Source organism: Chiloscyllium plagiosum, unplaced genomic scaffold, assembly GCF_037043375.1.
Source record: "Chiloscyllium plagiosum isolate Xiang-an unplaced genomic scaffold, Cpla_swu_hap1 HiC_scaffold_30, whole genome shotgun sequence".
NCBI lineage: Eukaryota > Metazoa > Chordata > Chondrichthyes > Orectolobiformes > Hemiscylliidae > Chiloscyllium > Chiloscyllium plagiosum.
In genome coordinates this window covers 46,709,709-46,730,988 of record NW_028270168.1, presented here as the reverse complement: position 1 = coordinate 46,730,988, position 21,280 = coordinate 46,709,709, and the positions used below count along the sequence as shown (strand labels likewise).

The 21,280-nt window shown below is 42.7% G+C and overlaps 1 protein-coding gene across 8 annotated transcripts in view; it reads left to right on the top strand.

Moving 5' to 3' along the window:
• Nucleotides 1-205: 205 nt before the first annotated feature.
• The window catches only part of thrap3b (thyroid hormone receptor associated protein 3b), a 112,283-nt gene continuing 91,208 nt past the window's right edge, over nt 206-21,280 (top strand). For 4 of the 8 annotated variants that reach the window (XM_087976920.1, XM_087976919.1, XM_087976922.1 and 1 more), the window contains exon 1: nt 206-316. The gene's annotated coding sequence lies outside the window, so the exon portion shown is untranslated. Of the gene's footprint in view, nt 317-365; nt 513-11,256; nt 11,298-21,280 lie in introns of those variants that run through there. The other 4 variants (XM_043717921.2, XM_043717923.2, XM_087976918.1 and 1 more) reach the window with 4 other exon arrangements.

The window sequence follows — 21,280 nt, the reverse complement described above, 5'->3', positions numbered from 1 at the left end:
TATTTTGCTTTCAGATTTCCAGAGTTTTGATTTTGCAGGAATGGTTGTTTATATTCAGATTGCAGAGACAATGCAGTTCCAGAATGCCCTTTTGGGGCTTTCAGTTCAATGCTCACACTCCACCCCTGGCAGAAGGAGGCGAGAGATGCATTCTGGGGGATGTAGTCCTCCTGCGTGCAGCAAGACTACATTTCCCAGCAGGAGCCGCGGCCGCGCACGCGCAGTGAGCGGCGGCACGGTGAGCAGTCGGAGTGAGGCGGACACGCGGAGTGGGCCGGACAGAGCCTCCCAGCGACCAACCGACCAGAGACGGGCGGTAGGTGCGAGCCGGGGAGATACACTGCGCGGCAGGTTCCAGCCTGAGACGCCCATCGATGCCGCACGGAGTGGGGCGCAGGGGCCTTGCGAGTGCGTTGCCTGAGTGCGGGCTCAAGAAGCAGCTTCCTCCTAAGGCCTGGGGCAGAGGGCCTGTGCTCCGGCTGACAGCCTCGATCTCCCCTGGATGTGCCGGAGTGAGTGAGGAGGCTTCTGCTGAAATCCGGCCCCCGGGGCCGGGGCCGGGGCCGTGGCCGGATCCCAGCGGCTGAAACGCGCACAAAGCCCCCGGAGACGGGGGGTGGACTCTGCCCCACACTCCCCGGTGCCTTCCTCACCAACTTACCCACTTCCCGCCCGTTTTCTCTCCGCCCACCCCCAATCCAAACCACCCCCCCCTCCCCACCCCACCCGGTAATTAAGCCCCCCTTCCCCCGCCGGTTCCTTCTCTCTCTCTCTTCTCCCCCCCCGCCGGTTCCTTTTCACCCCCCCCCGCCGGTTCCTCCCCAACCCTGCGGACTCCCCCCCCCCCCCCCCGCAAATCCATTCCTAACAACAACCCCCCCCCCCCCCCGAAGTAACCAGCCCACACCCTGGTAACCCCTGACGCTGCTAACTCTTCACTCCCACCTGCAAACCTCAAACCCCTATGCAGCAAACCCCCACCCCACCCCAACCCTTATAACCCCCACCCCAGTAAACGCCACCACCCTGCTAAACCCCCCCCCGCTACCCTGCCAACCCCCCCGCTACCCTCCCACACTGCTAACCCCCCATCCCCACCTAATACCCCCACCCCGCAACTGTTTAAACCCCTTCACCTTGTCTCACACCCACTCCCCCCAGCCCTTCTCTTCCCCTGCCCAGCACCTGCTATTCCACCAACCTGGATAACTCTGCTGCCCCATGCCCAAGTACACCCCCCCAAAAAAAACAGCTGGTTTGCCCACCCCTCAAAAACCCAGACACCTCATGCCACCCCTGACGGCCAGCTTCCCCCGCTACCGAGTCTTTCCCTTCTCCCCCATTAAGCTGTACCTTTCCCAAACTGAGAGCTGTCATTTTCCCCTTGCTGCAGTTCATGGTGAGCTGCATGCATTTAATAATTAACCAACTGCAAGTTGGTTGACTGGGTTATTTTTCTCAGTCTTGTTTTTTCACAAACCTCACTGTCAGACCCCTTTGGCATTCTTGGGTTCCCAAATCTGTTAAATTTATACCGGCTAGATTTTGCCCACTTTGCACCTAGTGTGGGCTTTGTGAATTTAGATTGCTGCTACAAAGAAGTTCTGTACACCTACATCATTATCTGACAATAGAGTTCTGTACTTTAGTTGCCCTGCCCTTTTGATGTTTGTAGTGATAGGACCTTGGCCGCTGCTTCAATGTGTGGTGCTTAGAATAGTGCAGAATAACCCAGATACAGCCTAATCGCTGCTTTACAAAATACTTCACAGAAATGGAATAAAGCAAATATTGACACAACCAAAGAGGGAGGCTATCTGACCAAAAGATTGGTCAAAGAGATACTTTCTGAGGAGAATGTGATAGAAAGGTTGAGAAAGAAAAATCTAGAACTTGGGGCTTAAATTGTTGAGGTGGTGGCTGCCAGTGAGTGATGAAAGATGGGGTACTTGACGAAACACACAAATCATGGAGGAACCCTTGCAGGTTTGTTTATCAACTTGTTTACTGTCCTGCAGCTGTCAAAAGCTTTGCATTTGTGTGTAAGATAATCCTAAGTCTTTGTTTCTGCACCACATTTTAAATTGTGCCATTTAATTTCAAATGTCTATGTCTACTTGTCTATTAAAAACATCTATTTGATTGGTGCCCTTTACTGATCTCAGTAGTTACTTTGCTGTCTTCATTGTGCTGTGATCCCATATAGGGCTGAGCCATGATTTCTGCTTCTGTTATCTTTGAAGTGAGTCCTGTTGCAAGTGTGTGAAGGCCGCAGTTGAGGATAGGATTTGAGCATTTTGGTGTCACTGCCCTATCAGTCATACATCCTGCCAGTAAGCAAACACCTTTGACTGGTGTGAGCAACGATCAATTGGATAAGGTAGCAAAGGTTGTCCTATTGGCGAGGTGAGAGAAATAATCAAACTGGACTGTGCCCAGTCTGAAATTGACATGTGATATTCTCTTCTGTCATTTGTTGTGATCATCTCCTGTTTTCCTATGGGGATGAAGGGAATTTCACTGCCTGTTAAAACATATGACGGATTTTGAAAGCAAAATGGTGTTGTTTGGTGACACTGCTGTGTACACCGTTTCAAATGGTTTTCAATGTGTGAAAGGAAAGCAAAACAGTAACAGTTAAAGTCATTGCTGTAAATTTGCATTTCAGTTTTCGTCAAACATGTTTTTTGGGATCAGTAAAACAACATCTATTTCCTGCCAAAACATTAACTCCTTTTGCTATGTGTTCACTTCTTAGGACCTCAGGGTCAGATAGAAATCATGCAACAAGTGATTTATGTGTTACTTTTCTAATGTCCTGTATTACTGCATAATTTGTGCTTTTGCTGTGCCTTTTTCCACAAAGCCTTTATATCCCAATTAGACTGACTGCACCTCTTGCGCTGTGAATTCCAGGGTACTGACACACTGGAAGTGATGCAGCATGTGCAGTTGTTGGACCTGTTGTTTTCAGTCTATAGACCATATCTAATACCAAGCACCAATGAGCTAGAGGCCTAGAGTTTGGCTACCGCCAGCAGACAAGGCTCCTGTGCCTGACTTCAACTCATAGCGTAGCTCCCTGTACTGCATTAGCTTCCATGGATCAGTCACTGAATAGGTCTGAGGGAGGATGTGGAATTCGCTTAATGCCTCAACCAGGATCAACCTGATCCTAAGTATTCTTGGAATTTGTGACTGGTTTGTTGAGTTAGAAATATGATTAGCTTTTGAAATGTTGACAGCATAGCTTTTTCATAGATTTACAGTTCTTGTCTTTTTGACATTGGGCTGTTTGCTGGGTTTTTGGTTTGAACTGAGTTGCTGATATTTGCCTTCCTTCTCTTGAATTATGCTGTTGTAAGATCATTTATTTCATCAGTGTGTAAGGGTCCCCTGATGTTTCTTTGGGAATACAGGGAGGTTCACTTGCTTTATTCACTGCTGTTTGCAGATCTGAACACAGATCATGGGTCATGAACAGATACTAAAAGGCACCATTCACAAAGGAGCAGGGTATTTTTGCAGTGATCAAGGGCATTAACCCACACTGTAGCAGCCACGCTGAAAATAATTATCAGGTCATTCATCTCAATGCTATGAGATGTTGGTGTGTACAAAATGGCTGCTGCATTTTTTTTGCTTCAATTCAAAGTGAATCACTTTTCATGGATCAATTAAAAGGACCCCTGAGAAATTTGGAAAGGTGATGAATGACTGCAAGATTCCTCTTTCTCCTGTCTTTCCTTTCTGTGCTATTTTGAGAAGAGGATTCTCCTTAGTGGGTAGTACGGTGGCACAATGGTTAGCACTGCTGCCTCACAGCGCCAGAGACCCGGGTTCAATTCCCACCTCAGGCGACTGACTGTGTGGAGTTTGCATATTCTCCCCATGTCTGCATGGGTTTCCTCTGGGTGCTCCGGTGTTAGGTGCAGGGATAAATGTAGGGGAATGGGTCTGGGTGGGTTGCGCTTCGGTGGGTCGGTGTGGACTTGTTGGGCCGAAGGGCCTGTTTCCACACTAAGTAATCTAATCTATCCTTGAGAGCATAGAAGGAAAATATTACAAATGTGAATTTAAGTAAGTTTAAGACTATTTGTTGGCAGACAGTGGATTCTGAATCTGAAATAGTTTTCAAGCTAGTGAGACACGTGAGAAAGTTCTCAACATTGTAAAGCCTTTGTTTCATTGTCTTTAAGATGCTTTTCTGGAAGTAGGAGTTATTATGAGAAGGTTTCCTCCAACTAAAAGATGTTGGGCGCAGACATTTGTTTGCATTGCAAAGGATCTCTTGTAGAGTTTCTCAAACCTTTTGCTTCTGAGGCTTTGCATCTTATAAGCATTCCAGGAATGTTTTAATGTACGATAGAACATCTGTATTTAGTCTTACTAAATGTGACTTTTTGATAACCAGTGCAGTATTGAGGTGCAGCGAGTGGAGCTGGAAACTTGAAGTAAGAATGAATGACACATTTTTGTGTCATGCCAAATAGATCTTTAAAGCCTACACCATGGTGTTATAGAGTGCTCATTATTTGTTGTTGTTGAAGATAATTGGAAACTTTAAAAATAATGCATGTTGGGGTTTATATTTTTGAATAATGTTATTAGGTATATCTATTGCGTGAGTGAGTTTAAAAAAACTATTATGTATTGGAAATTAGGTGCAATTTCACTTTTCCCCTGCTGTTGAATTAGAGAAAAACATGAGCTAGGCCCTTAACTAGCATCCACCGGAATAAATGTGTGAAAGAGAAAGCATGTGGTTTGGTGACACTGCTCCTCACTGAATGAGTTGAAGAAACTCATTCTTTGACTTTGATAACTTCGTTGTTGGCACAGTTGTGATATCTGATTTTCTGCACTCAACCCCCACGTTTTAAGCATAATGTTGTCCTCCAACCTGACCCTATCCCATCTCTAGTTGCTGTGTTTGTAAAGCGCCCAATAAACTGAACAACCAGATTGAGCACATGTGAGTCGAGAGTGGGGTGCTGGAAAAGATCAGGCATCATCCGAGGAACATAAGAATCGACGTTTCGGGCAAGAGCTCTTCATCAGGAATGAGGCTTGTGAGCTGAGGGGGTGAAGAGATAAATGAGAGGTGGGGGGGGGGGGGGGGGGGGTGAAGCTGGGGGGAAGGTAGCTGAGAGTGCAATAGATTGACCATATGTGAGTTATACACTGCCTATTGGTTAGGTGGGCTGCAGATTGAAACTGGATGAAATCTGTTTCGCTTGGTTATGTAGGCAGATGTTTTGTAACCTTTCCCTTTTCCACCTCTTGAATAACCTGCTCAAAGCAGACCCTTCAGCCCAGCTTGTCATTGCTGTGTTTGTGCTGTACTTAAGCCTCCATACCCACTTTCCAGTGCCTCGTGTATGTTCTTAATTAGTTGAGTTGCTGTCAAATTCGTCATTCAATAACAATTCGATCAACTGTGGTCCTTATCTGTTTGTGGTGCAGATGTGGTGGCACATTTGAGTGTTATCTTATTGTAACTACAGGGCGACCCCTGTATCCGCAGAATCATTTTCCGCGGTTTCAGTTACCCGTGGTTTATCACAGCCAGAACACATTATAGGGAACATTCCCGAACCAGGAGGCTGCCGGCAACATACATTTCCCATTGAAATGAATGGGTTCACTCCTATCCATGGTTTCAAGCTCTGCGGTAGGTCCTGGAGCATACCTTCCCATGGGTATGGGAAAGAGAGAGGTGCACTGTATATCCACTGTACTTTCTCTTTATTGGCCCATATTAAACATTGATGGTGTAGAAAGCCAAGTTATGAACACTGGATTTTGGAAATAGTGTTTGTTGTATGTTTTTATTCTGATAGTAAATGCACGTTTGCAATAACATTACAAAGGCCAACAGAAACATCTTATTTACTGTGTGCAGTTTTCTGATCTGAAGCCATTGTTTAATGGCCTTTGATTGGAGTGATTTCATGCTGAACTTTGAGAGAGCTGAAAGCATCCTAAACCCGCATTATAGACTGAGCAAATTCAGTAGCTGTAATTTGAGGTAAGTATTAAACTGCTGTAGAGCCTGGTGATAGCTGATGATATAACCTGGTTCCTCTGATATTGACACATGTGCAGAACCTGGTAATAGCTTAGGTCTAGCCTTATTCTTCTGATGCAGAATACCTAGTATAGGTGCAGCTATTGTTGTTTCCTGCCATTTCCACTTTGGAGATGGAGCAGTGTGGTGTTGGTGTGACTGGGCTAGTAATTCGTGCTTTTGGGGCTTGGGATAAAATCCCATCTTGGCAGATGGTGGGTGTAATTTAACGTCAATTAATAAAATCTGGAGTTTCAAATTAGTTTCAGTAATAGTGATCATGAGACCTATTATCAATTGTGTTATGAATCAGACCAGACCTCTCAGAATATAGTAAGATGGTAGCAGCCTAGACCCAACTTTTTCTTATTTCAATGATAAATGCAATTCGATTGGTCAAGCAACTCAACGTTAAGCAAATTTATTCAAACACTATAGTTAAAATAAACAAAAAAAGGAACTTGGAATAACTTAACTCCGTTGGAAAATTTAACAGGATTTCAAAGTTTGTGAGAAGATTTGTAGCTCGGGTGCTCGTTGCTGTGGTTCTGTTCGCCGAGCTGGAAGTTTTTGTTGCCAACGTTTCGTCCCCTGTCTAGGTGACATCCTCAGTGCTTGGGAGCCTCCTGTGAAGCACTTCTGTGGTGTTTCCTCCGGCATTTATAGTGGCCTGTCCCTGCCGCTTCCGGTTGTCAGTTTCAGCTGTCCGCTGTAGTGGCTGGTATATTGGGTCCAGGTCGATGTGTTTTCTGATGGAGTTTGTGGATGAGTGCCATGCTTCTAGGAATTCCCTGGCTGTTCTTTGTTTGGCTTGCCCTATAATGGTAGTGTTATCCCAGTTGAATTCATGTTGCTTGTCGTCTGCGTGTGTGGCTACAAAGGATAGCTGGTCGTGTCGTTTTGTGGCTAGTTGATGTTCGTGGATGCAGATCGTTAGCTGTCTTCCTGTTTGTCCTATATAGTGTTTTGTGCAGTCCTTGCATGGGACTTTGTAAACTACATTAGTTTTGCTCATGCTGGATATCGGGTCCTTCGTTCTGGTGAGTTGTTGTCTGAGTGTGGCTGTTGGTTTGTGGCTGTTCATCTGTTGATGAAATTGCGAGGATATCCGTTTTTGGCGAATACCTTGTGTAGGTGTTCCTCTTTTTGCAGTTCTGGTGTGCTGCAATTTCATCAACAGATGCCTAAGGGAAAGACAACGGAACGAGGACATGCCGCAACCCAAAGGAACAAGCCACACTACCATACATCAAGAACATCTCTGAATTGACAGCCAGACTAGTGCGACCACTAGGACTTATAACAGCACACAAACCAACAGCCACACTCAGACAACAACTCACCAGAACGAAGGACCCGATACCCAGCCTGAGCAAAACTAATGTAGTGTACAAAATCCCATGCAAGGACTGCACAAAACACGATATAGGACAAACAGGAAGACAGCTAACGATCCGCATCCACGAACATCAACTAGCCACGAAATGACACGACCAGCTATCCCTAGTAGACACACAGACGACAAGCAACATGAATTCGAATGGGACAACACTACCATTATAGGGCAAGCCAAACAAAGAACAGCCAGGGAATTCCTAGAAGCATGGCACTCATCCACAAATTCCATCAACAAACACATCGACCTGGACCCAATATACCGGCCACTACAGCGGACAGCTGAAACTGACAACCGGAAGCGGCAGGGACAGGCCACTATAAATGCCGGTGGAAACACCACAGAAGCGCTTCACAGGAGGCTCCCAAGCACTGAGGATGTCACCTAGTTAGGGGACGAAACATTTGCAACAAAAACTTCCAGCTCGGCGAACAGAACCATAGCTAGATTATTGTGCTGCTAAATAGTAGCTAATTCAATATAGGAACAGCCCATAAACAGACCTGTGGCAAAATGGCAAATTCAGAAAACAAACTGTCTCACATGCAGTTCTCCAGTCCAGGAGGAAAGAACATCAAAAGGCAATTCTGAGAGAAAACTCCAGAATGTGTAGCAGCCATGAGGAATTCACTGCCTTTCCCCCTGCTGAAACCCCAACAACAACTGCTGAAAGCTAAACTAAAAATCCTGGATCTGAGGGCTTGATCACACTTAATCAGACGACTTCTATTGTTCCAACTTTTAAAAAAATCTGAATCCTCTCAAATAGTTTATCTTCTCCTAGACTGCCCGTAACATGCCCCCCAATATTTCTCGAAAAGAATCGAGGACAAAACACACCCCTTAAAGCTACAGTATCATGACAACTCGATTGTATTTTCTATTCATACTCTATAGAGTACAACCTTGACTATCTGAACATCAATCATCTGAATTTCGGGTTATCCAAACAAAATCCCAAGGTCCTGTAAAAATGCTATCCATTATCCGAACAATCTGTTATCTGAACAAAATACTCTCTGCCGGTCTCATTTGGATAATCGAGGTCGTTCTGTACTTAGGCATTAAACCAGGGAGGTGTTGGCTAAGCTACATATTTCATGAGCCAGCATCTTCAGGCAGGGTTTATCTGTGGAGGCAAAGTAGAAATATCTAATCTCTGTACATTCTCTGAATTTGCACTGGAGAATAAGGAAAGTTTGAATAATATCTATACTTCAAAGTTGGGTTGGTTAGCAGATTAGCGAGCTTAGCAGTCTCTAACTAAGGTTGAATGGGGAGAGAATGTGAACAGTTTCTCACCCAGTGTTTGAACATCTCTACCTCCCTGGGATTTCAATGAAATATAAGAAGTGCATGAGATTGCAGCATCCTGATTTGAAATGTGAAACATCCAGCAGGATGATGCTAGACTATGTTTAGAAAAATCTATGTCTGGATGAACCTTTTATGAGCTCTGTTACATGTTTAAATCCCGGAGGCATTGGTCCATCATTGCATGTTGACAGCAAGTTGCAGTGTTGAATGAATTGAATATTATGCACAATGTGTGTCTACTTGTGATGGTAATATGCAAGGAGAAAGTGAGGTCTGCAGATGCTGGAGATCAGATGGAAATGTGTTGCTGGAAAAGCGCAGCAGGTCAGGCAGCATCTAGGGAACAGGAGAATCGACGTTTCGGGCATTAGCCCTTCTTCAGGAAGAAGGGCTAATGCCCGAAACGTCGATTCTCCTGTTCCCTAGATGCTGCCTGACCTGCTGCGCTTTTCCAGCAACACATTTCCATGGTAATATGCAACTCAACTTAAAAATTTCATCCATATAATGAGATGTATGTCTAAGGATAGCGTTGAATATTATGGATCCATTCTACTTCTCTGAAGACCATCTCACCTGTTTATAATTTGGGTAATTGGCTGCATGAGCAAGGAAGTACTTGAATAATGTGGCTCTTTTGTACCGAGTTCCAAAGTGAATTACAAACAAAATTTTGTTGTCACGGTTCTTATTCAGGTAGATGCTGTGGCCAGTTCTCCACACAGCTAAATCTCTCCAAGTTAAGTGACCGACCTAATCTGCATCTTATTGTCTTTCACATTCACTTCTCTGAATTGATCACTATATCCTCATTTAACACGTATCAGCATTCACCAAGTACAACCCATCTAGGTTTGACATTTGCCTCAACTATTCAAGGAGAAAGGTAAAAACAATGACTGCAGATGCTGGAAACCAGATTCTGGAGTAGTGGTGCTGGAAAAGCACAGCAGTTCAGGCAGCATCTGAGGAGCAGTAAAATCGACGTTTCGGGCAAAAGCCCTTCACCAGGAATACATGCCCTGAATTCCTGATGAAGGGCTTTTGCCCGAAACGTCGATTTTACTGCTCCTCGGATGCTGCCTGAACTGTGCTTTTCCAGCACCACTCTACTCCAGAAACCTATTCAAGGAGAGAAAACTGTCTTATAGTAGTACTTTTTGTGACTTTGAAGCATCTAAAATGCTTAACAGATAATATACTTCATGTAGTCACCATTAAAGGTTTGTGATTTATTTGTTAATATCATTTATTTTTGAGTTTCAATGTTTCAGTTTGAATTGTGGATTTTGTGTCGATGTTAGAGTTTAATGATTAACATGCAAGTATTTCTGTAGACATAGTGATTTCATTTACATGGTGGGAGAGAGAATCTTTTGAGAGAGAATGGTTTTGTGTTTACATTGGAAGAGGTTTAGGAGTGAACAAAGTAAACAATTGTGCATTAGGCTCCAGAATGAGGATCAGGAATTGATCTTTTTCTTTTGATTAGGGAAATACCTGGATTTTTGTTTTAGTTTTAGTTTGGGCAGTTCGACAAGAGTACTTGGCTAAAGGTGGCTGCGTTAGGTAGTTGCTCCTGAGAAAGGAAGTGTAGTCAGAATTGTTAAGAAATGGATCATCTCAATGTAAGCCATTCAGTAAAAGCTCCAGAACAAAAGTGTTTGGTTAAAATGTTGAAGGTGTTGGTTGAAGCTGACTAAGTTTAAGCTCAGTCCCGAAGGCTCCAGGAACAGGCTGTCTGATTCTGAAGACTAGGAGTTGAAGCCACAGTTAATTTAAGCCACATAGAAGTATTAGAGAAGAGAATCTCTTTAGTGTGAATACTGTAAAGAGGTGCTTTTTGGATTAGTGGGATTATACTTTTTATCATATGTTTCAAAATCTTTGTGCATGTTATATACACCTAGTTTGCTTTGTTCTGTTTTGTTATTGAGCCCATATCTGGAGCTTCACCTTCTGCCTTAGTGAGAGTCCAACTCATTAAAACAGGACAAAAAACAAAATATGATCTATTCAGCCTGATTTCAATCTGGGATCTGACTCATCCAGTAATGACATTAACTGGGATCATAACCAATATAACAAGTGCAGCAGGCAGTTAGCACACAGGTGTTTTCATTTATGAGCATTTGTACAATGATTTTTTAAAAATCCATTAGTTCAGAGATGGATATTGTTCAGGACTCTTTGAACTTTTACATAGACTGGGACATAGAGATTGGGCCTTCGTTTTACATCCTGTACTCATGACAATGCTTTCAGCAATGCAATACCTCTTTAATAATACACTGTAGTATCAGTTTTGATGTCGTTTAGAGCCCATGACACAACTGACAGTGTCAAATGGGCCAAGCTAATACAATTCAATGGAACTGTCCCTCTTCCTCCCCTTCACTGCAGTGTCTGTGTTTTTAATTTGCATGAAATGTTGCTACCATCACACTAACCATGAGTTTGTGTTCTTTGGCAGGTTGCTGTGGCATCCTGAGATTGAGCCCTGTTAAGCGGTAGGTAAGCAGCAGCCAATCATTAATGTTAGGATTGTTGATTCATACCAGCGACTGGAGGATTTTAAATCCGAATATTGGTGACTTGTTCCACCACAAGAATCTCTGGTTTCTACAAGGAATATTGCATGTAGGTCCCCACCAGAAACTTGTTTGGATCACCACTGTAGTATGTTGGAATTCATTTCTGAAAGATCTGACATTGACATTATCAACTTCATTTCTCTTCTCAGACTGTGGCCTTTTTAATGTCCCAATAATTAGAAATGTACTTTGAGGGATACTGATGCTTGCAATTGTGATTGAATCTTTTTGTGTTGCTGTTTATAATAGACATAGAAGCGAGTTGTATTTAGCTAATTTGCACAATGTAATTTCATTGTAGACTGGGTGGTTTGATTGCTATAATTTTAGGCTCTGTTATTATTCATTTAATGGTAAAAAATGGAAGATTAGGCCAGGATTGTGGTTCATAAAACCTGCATGTACTTTGCTAGAGTAGATCCAAAGTAGTTCTTGCTCATGTGTTTGTTCAGAGCGATGTGCAGTTAGCCTTAAAATAGAATAGAGCCATAAAGTTGTACAACATGGAAGCAGACCCTTCTGTCCAACCCGCCCATGCTGACCAGATATCTTAAATGAATAGAATCCTATTTGCCAGCATTTGGTCCATAGCCCTCTAAACCATCCAGATGCCTTTTAAATGTTGTAATTGAACTATGGTTTTTCCTTCCCAGGTTTGGGTGTAAAACATTGAGAGGGCAGATTCAGTACAAGTTAGATCTACGACAAATGTATCTCTGCTATCAAGATATCTTTACCTTTTACAACAATTATAGCAGGCGGAAGCAGCAGGAGGAGTAACTGGGATATTTTCAGGCTATGAGCGGGATATTGCAAGGCTCACTGATTGGATATTAGTGCTTGATAATCTATACTCAGTCCTTTTTTTTAAGCTTGATGACAGTACTAAGGTAGATATAAACTGGGTTAGAATTCAACAGACCTATCTTTATTAGATAAGTCTGGAAGAGGTTGGAAAGACCTGTAGACAGGTGTGTGCGCAGAAGAACGTGGCACATGGAATGCATCATGAAGTGTGGAGGTATTCATTTTGATTGTATAACTAAAGCAGTATATCTTTTGAATGTTGAGAGTTTGGGGAAAGTTTGCCTTCAGAAGTAACTGAATGTTCTAACAGACAAAGGGAGATTGGGCCTAATTTTAAATTATGATTGATTTCCCTCTCTTAGGTCTGAGACAGCGAAGTATTGTTTGATTTACTCCTTTCCCTTTTTATATCCTATCAGCTATTAAGGTAAGCAAGAGTGTGTTTACCAAAACTTGGGTTTTGAATTCCAAATTTTAGGCAAAAACTACCCACAACAAAATCCTTGAAGGTGAAATCAAAGATAGGGGGTTAATTTTTAAAAATGGAAAATTGGCGGAATTGCCATGCAGCTTCATTTGCACATATAAGCAGTCAGGAAATTAAGGAATGCAGAATCAAAGTTATGAGTTACAGATTTTGGTGAATGTAGAAGCATTGAAAATCAGTTCATGTGAGTTACAAATTTCCAGAGGTCAGTGCCCAGTAATGGTTTCTTCGGTGAACTGGTCTTTGCGGTGAAGTGTAGGCTTCTTTCCAGCTAACCGTTTAGAGTTAGACATGGATGGTTTGACGTGGACAGCTAGCTCAGCCTTAAGTCCTTCTGTCCCTGGACAGATTAATAGAAATTGATTAGAATCTCAGAATTGTATATTTGTAATTGAACAAGCTCTCATTTCACTCATGAGATTTCATGTACTGAGGGCCCATCTCGTTGTGTTAATTGAAATTGCATTAAGCTAACAGCTCCTTCAGCTTATCCATTTTGACTGAAGAAGCAACTAAAAGAACCCATTTTAACAGAATGGATCTTGGGGTTTTCTCTTGACTGGAACTAGCTGGAAGCAGATGGCTCAACTCCAAGCACTTTGTGTTAGCTTTAGCTGAAATATCTATACAATGCAGGGGTTTCTGGAAATAGGATTGTGATTTGCCTTAAACTTTTTTGAGTGCAGCAATGTTGGTCATTTTAACAGGAAAGAATGCAGTTTTTCTGTGGCATTTCTGATCGACATTCTGACTGACAGTTGCTTGTGTATGAACCTCAAAGTGGATATGTATTAAATTAAGTAATGAGGAAGACAAGTGGCGTATTGCCTGTTGTTATGAATGGATTGGAATTTTTTAAGAGTGATTTTATACAAGGACTTTGTCACACTTTGAGTACTGTGTGCAATACCACATGCTCCTTATCTGAGGGAGGACATAGCCTGGATGTGATGTGCTGAAAGTTTATGGGGTTGAGTGGGATGAGGGGAGATTGAGCAGCCATGTCTGTTGTTCCTTGGAGTTTAGAAGAATGAGAATTGATTTAATTGAAACATAACATTCTTAAAGGACTTTACATTTAGAGCTAATGGAAGGAAAAAAAACAACTTTTTTCAAAAATTGTACACACCAGAAAGCAGTGGATGATCAGTGATTAGGTATAGTAAGGAAAGGTTAATAGCTTCTCAAAAACTAAGAAGCATGGTGGTATTGCTTGGAAGTGGAATTGAACAGAAAACTTGCTGAGTGGTGGAGTAGGCTAAGGGCTAAATGTCCCATTTCAGCTTGACAGCTACCCAGTACAGACTGTGGGGTTAAATGTTGCTTGTGTTTTCTTTGGAAATGGAAGTTCACTTTGATTAGAACAGCCACTGGGAAGGAAGTTTCCACTGACTGGTGACCACCTTGTCTGCACCCTTCCCCATCCTGGGTCCAGGGTTATTGTCAGAATTGTGTTGGACTGAGAATAGTTCCACTTCTGCAGCTTCCTCTGGACATGAAAAGAATGCTATTTTGTGGGAGTATTGTTCGGTAATTGTACATTTTGAAATTTGCTCGGTTTTTAAAAGAATGCGTTATGAGCATATGAGGTGGTCGTTGTACTGCAGTTTCCGAGTAAATCATGATTATTGCAGACCAGTTAAAGAGCCAGTTAGTCTCTTGGTTTGTGGTGAGAATGCTATGAGGAACTAGGAACCCCAGTCCAATGTGATCTATTCATTGATGACCAGAATGCAGGTAATGTTTTAGTAGATTAAGTGGAAACACCCAGCATTTCTAAGAACTTTTCTCATAAATGTAAAACTAAAATTTTGACAAAGCATATTCACATCAATGTCTATTGTATTGGCAGTCAACATACCCTCCTAATCTTTTCAGTCACTGGAGAGCTGAAGTACCTGGCCCCTTTTTTTGTGTAGTTGTCCACATTCCTTAACTTGAAGGAAGAATTTAGAGGGAATGCCTGCAACAAATTCTGTGGTTGAATCTGGATCCCAGTCCAAAGCAAGCCAGTTTCTTCAGTTCTTTAAGCTCAGAATTCAAGTCTGAAACATGTTAGCAAGTGTTCTGTTTTTAAGAACTTTTTTCTACCTTTCCTCTGTTTCAGACCTTCAATCTTGCTGAAGTATACTTGCACTGCCAGCAACAATACTTCACTGGCCAGACTAGAGATATTTTCAAATCAATCTATTTGGAGATTATTACACACCCTTGGTCATACTGGAAGCTGAGTCCAACCTGTGAGTAATGATAGGCCAGATGTATTACCAAAAACATTGTATTTGAGTAATTTCCTGCCTTCTGAACAGACCCGAGCTTGGGGCCATTTGGAGAGCCCGATCAGCAGAACCTCTTTAGAGCAATCGGTCTCAAGTCAGGACTTGAACTCAGTCTTCTGTTCTGTGTGACCCTGTCTCACATACAAACAGTCCCTTCCAACTCTACCCCAGACTCTTACCCAACTGGACCCAAGCTTTTGCCAAGTTAAATTTACTCACTTTGAAACCATTGGGAGTATCTGTCAAAATTGCCAGACCCTCAGAATTTGAGTTAAGACAAGAGCTGTCTGATGATGGGGATGCTGGGCAATGTGTTACATCTGCTATCTCCTTAAGCAAAATACAAATCGAAAGTTTAACTTCAAAATGGAAGATCATTGCTTTCTGAATTGAATGATAAATATTCAGAATTTCTTGGGCTGTTACTTGATATCCCACTTTACTCAAGTAGCTGTGAGGGAGTCCTGACTATAGGGTTTGTTTGAGTAATGCAGATTATTTGTTGATTTTGATGTAATAATTTCCTTTCTCTTTCTGTGCAGTGGGAGTAGAAGCACTTTTCCAAATGTTGGTTTACTCACTTGCTGTTGTAGGTCTGGGGGAATTCCTACACCCTCCCTACCCGATCTTTGGAATCTTCCAACTTTCTACCCAGTTCTCCCAAATCATAAAATCAGTGGCAGCTATGCTGATGCCCACTCCAGGGTTCTATCTAAGCTAATCCCAATCATTTCCCTTTTCACTTCATTTTACAGGGAGGAGTATCCAGATAAGGCAACATATATATTGATTGCGTGACCGTTACAATCAGCAAGCATCAACAGTAAAGATTAAGCCATCTGCTGTTACACAATGAATGTTCTTAACCTTGTTAATGGGCTTCTCATAATGAATACCTTGCACCTTGTTAAATTGACCTTATATATTGAATGCTTCTAATTTTGTTAAATGACTCTTCACAATGACTGCTTTTCCAACTTGTTAACCCATTACCCTTGCCTTCAGGTCCTCATTGTTAACTGTAAGTTCTTATCTGATCTGCATCATGCTCAGCTGAACCTTGTTTCACAAAACTCAGAACTTAACACTTTCCCTACCTGCTTATACCCTATACATATTCTCATTCCCTCCTTTATCATCTCATGATAACCAGACTCTGACAGCCAGTATTTAAGCAAGTTATTGAAACACAACATACACTGATTATAACAAAACTTACTAGTCCATTGCAGTAAATAGAGTTTGCAAAATCTGCTGTGGAAAAAAAATTCACCAGTAAAGTTCTTAAAACCACAGTCCTTAATGACCACTGCAAGCCCTTCTGCTCTTGCTCTGCTGTTAAATGTAACAAAGCCAACTGGCTGTTGTGATATTAGGTTGATCAGTGAACCTTCATATCCTCTAAATGATCGAAAGACAAGATAAAGCTCATGTGGTTTAATGTCCATAGAAAGGCCACCTACAAAAAGCGTACCAATCTCCTCTTCATGGTTGTTAGCTTATTCACTTTTCATGCTCATGACTGGGGAGCTGATTGGATCCGTTAGATCAGTGGAGGGCAGTGGTCTGAAGGCGTGCTTACCTGTGAATGGAGAAACTCTAAGATATTAGCTACTGAATGTATCTCTGCATTTCCTGTCTCGTTCCTTCCTTACCAAGGTGGATATCAGTATGAAGACAGTTACACATTTAACTACACTAAATTGTGTCTGCCTGTTTCAACATTCTTAGTCGTTTTGAAGTCTTTTATTCTGTTTACTATTTATGACATCATCAAATTGGTTTACAATCCATAAACGTCTAAATTGTACTGTCAAAGCAATTCAGTCAATTATAAACATCAATCAATAATCCTAAAATCAAACCCTCAGGGGACCCCATTCAGGTTATTAGAAATAATTTTCCTTTAACAAATTTATACTTGGCCAATGTGAAAGCGGTCAGGAAAAGTATTTCCAAAATTTGGAACAGCAAGAAAACAACCAAATGTTTCCTGTGCTTTAGCAATTGAAGAAGCAGTTTCGGTTCAGACTTAAGTCTCAAATATTCGTGGAAAACAAATGTTGAATATTTTAAACCATGTTCCCCAAATGAAACTTTCCAAATAAAAGTCAGAATTACAGTGGCAACTTTGGTCGAGATCAACATGCTTTGAATTTGCAATATGAAGGGGGCCAATGAAATCATAACACTAATTAACAGAACTGAAACAGCTCAGCCTCAAGTTCTCATATTCTTGAAAATCTTAACAAAACATCAAACTCAAAATGCACTCTTCTTTTTGTGAACGCTCTGCATTAAAAACACAGCAGCAGCAAAGGTATTTTAATACAGTACCCTCCTCTGGCTAAAGCATGACCACTGACTTTTTTAAAACAGGCATTGTAGATTTGAAGCAAATCAGGGGCTCAAAGTACTGAATCAATTTGTTTTAAGGTTGCAAGTTTGATAATTTTAAAAAGGACATAATATTGTACAGTTTCATTGTAAAAACAAAATCTGCCCCATTACATAGCCCACAAAACACACTAAATTGAGATCCTGTTTCAAACAAGGCAAAACAGTTACTTAAAAGGATTTTCCAAACCAGTATTTTAACAAACCAAAATTTTTACATACCAAACACAGCATGGCACAATTGAGATTGAAACTTTCCTTTTTCATCCCAAGTACTAGTACAACCATAATTTCAGCATTGCTCATTTTTATTTTTGTTTTTTTTTGCATCCGCTCACTGAAATTACACTTATAAAAAGAGAAAGCCCTTGCAGCGGACCACATGGCTCTGCAATCCAAGCCACGCTCTTCCCCCAGAACAAAACTTGCAGAGCCTCAAATTTTGCCACTAGGGAATCTTAACCCCTTTCTCACTTTATTCCTCACAAGGGGCACAAGCCGCAGTTAAACACAGGGGACTTGAGTCTTAAATTAACCCACCCAGAGAACTCGAAACTCAAATTAACCCACCCCGGGGAGCCGAACCCCAGTACTGTGCCAAAGACTCGAATCTCTGCCTGTCAGCGTGCTTGCAAAACTGTCTCTCTCGACTGAACTAATTACCGTTCAAGGAATCTGTAGAATAGAGAGCAATTTGAGTGAAGGACCATCTCTGGCACACAGGAATATCGAGAGGGACAAAGGTTTAAAATTTTATCTTGTGGGCCCGTCTGTCTCGAGGTACCGATGTTCCGGGTGGCCGCTGACACTGTCCGATTGTAACCAGTCATTTGGATCCTGCTGACTACACCAATATTGTCATCCTGTTTCCCCCCTCAGTCGAAGCAAAACGCTCAGAGAGACAGTATAGTTTTATCTCCTTCATCTTTATTCCGGGCCCTAGAGGGAGAGAGAATGATCACCCAGGTGCACATGGATTCCCGATCTTCTTTTGAACAGCAGTTTCTCAATGAACTATATAGTCATTTTACAGGGAGGAGCATTCAGATAAGCAACATACATATTGGGTGAATGTTGCAGTCAACGAGCATCAACAAGAAAGATTAAGCCATCTGCTGTTAAACAATAAATGTTTTTTCCTTAACTGGCTTCACATAATGAATACTTTCCACCTTGTTAAACTGACCTTACATACTGAATGCTTCTAACATTGTTAAATGGCTATTCATAATGAATGTTTTCCCACTTTGTTAACCCATTTCCAATACCTCCAGTGCCCCGTTGTTAACTTGCAAATCTAAATAAAATGAGAAGTGTGCCAATCCTTTGCTATTGGGCCAAGTCGTGATTTTCTACAGTGAAAGTGCACATTAATCAAACTTGTTCCACCAGCGTTCAATTATACCTTAACTCTACTTACCTGCCTTTGGTCCTTATCCATTAACATTCTCACCTAGTACGAGTCATCAATCTCAGCTTTGAATTTCTCAATTACTTCCAGTTTCAGTTGCTTTTTTTAGATGAGCAGGGATTCCAGATTTTCACCAACCTTTGTGTGAGGAAATACTTCCTGACATACCTTTGATGGCCTTGATCTAATTTTAAGATTGTTTCCTGGATTCCCTCATTACAGGAAATAGTTTCTTCGCTACCAGACCAACTCCTTTCATCGTCTTTAGCATCTCCAGTACATTTAACCATTAATCTTCTCTACCTACAAGACTAATTCGTGCAACTTCTTCTAACCCTTTTCGTCCCAGTATCATTTTGGTGCATCTGGGTTGCACCCCCACCATGGCCTGTATATCTTCCTTGTGATGCCTAAAGATTTACAAACTTATCAAAATTAGTTCACGTAGAGCTTTGTATGGTGTTTCAACTGGCAGGAGAAGTGTGATGGAAATTGAGTCCCACTGCTTCACAAGCCATATCAAAGTTTAAATTCTTTTTCAATCACCAAAAATAGTAACTGGCACAAAGCATACTTGTACCGGGCTTTTCAATAAACTCAAAATAGCATGTTCACTACAGGCAAATGTGTTTCGAGCAAGTGACGAACTAATTATCAACTAAGCCCCATGTGAATTAACCCCCAATATCCCCCTTCATCCCAAACACACACACACATTATACACAGAAGGACCAAGATAATACATGACTCTGCAGGGTCATTGAGGATGGGGAATAAAAATAAACAAAGAAAGATAAAAGTCTCTAGGTTAAGGAGGGGGCGGGGATTTAGGCAGCAAAGTTGGCTTGACACTTTGGAGTTTTAAAAAAAATTCTTTTCAATGGAATTTGAATGCTGACGGTTGCAGAATAATAGAAACGCTTCAGACGAGACTTCAGATGAGATGGAAGTAGGAGTGCTGATATTTGCAATCTTCAGGTTTCTTCAAACCACTTCGCAGAGAGATGGAGCATGCTGTGTTCAGCTCTAAGCTCTGACTCTTATTGACTGAGATGGTATTGCTTGTCTTTGTAAACTTCTTGAGCAACTGCCCAGTCTGTGCAGAGAAAACATCCATCACTTCAGCCCAGAGGCTGTTGCTAGGTCACAGGCTTGGTCCATGAGGGTATTCCAGGTATATTTGGTCAACAATTAATGCAATAAGACCCCACTTCTATCTCATTTTCAATGCTTTTCTGAACGCAGTTTTCCATGGATGCTTATGTTTTGTAAACCACAAATAAACTACTGTCTCTTGAACCTTTTGACTTTCCAGTTCTAAGCAATCACTTGCTAAATCCTTTGCAAACCCAGTAATGTCCAAATATGCCCATATTCCACTTCTCATAAAACATAAATGTGTTCCCAGCAGCAGCTCCATAACACAGCTGCTATTTTATGCAGAGGAACCTTGATTCTCCGAACGAGATGGGTGGGCACTGTTTCGTTTGGGTAATTGATTAATCGGTTAATTGATTCAATGCCTTTCCTCTAGGGCTCGGAGTATTCTATTAAGTCTGGTCACTGTTCAGGAGACTGCAGCACAGCATACCGCGCGTGAAACCCCTTCCCAGCCCCCAAAAAAGCCCTGTCCAACACCTCCCCTCGCCCACTCCTAAACCATGCCTAACACTGTTCCCCCCTCCACCCCCAAACCAATACCTCCCCCCGCCCGGCCCAAACCCTGTCCAACACTGCCCTCCTATCCACCCCCAAACCCCGTCCAACACCTCCCCTCGCCCACCCCCAAACCCCGACCAACACTGCCCCCCTATCCACTCCCAAACCCCGTCCAACACTGTCCCCCATCCATCCCCAAACCCCAGTCCAACACCTCCCCCTGCCCACCCCCAAATCCTGTCTAACACTGGCCCCATTCACCCCCAAACCCCGTCCAATGTTCCCCCCCATCCACCCCCAAACCCCGTCCAACACTTCACCCCCCAACCTCCATCCACTGCCCAAACCCCGTCCAATACCTCCCCCCACCCGCCCCCCCAAACCCCGTCCAACACTGCCCCCCTATCCACATCCCAAACACTGCCCAATACCATGCGCCTGCCCACCTCCCAAACCCCGTCTAACACTGCCCCCCCTTTCACCCCCCCAAACCCTAACCAATACCTCCCCCCATCCATCCCCAAACCTCATCCAACACTGCCTCCCACCCACCCCCAAACCCTACCTAACACTGCCCCCCAAACCCCGTCCAACACCTCCCCTGCCCGCCCCGAAACACTGCCCCCCATTTACACCCCAAACACTGCCCAATAGCGTGTACCTTCCCGCCTCCCAAACCCCGTCCAACACCGTCTGCCCCTTGCCCCTCTCTACAGGGCAGCTGGACTGGACACCCAACAAGACTGCTGATGCTGCCTTTGGCGCGGGGTGGGGGGGAGAGGAGTCTCCAAATAGCGCGCACAGCCACACACACAACTTTGCACTGCAACATTTTGGCACATTCCACCTTTACCCTATGCAAG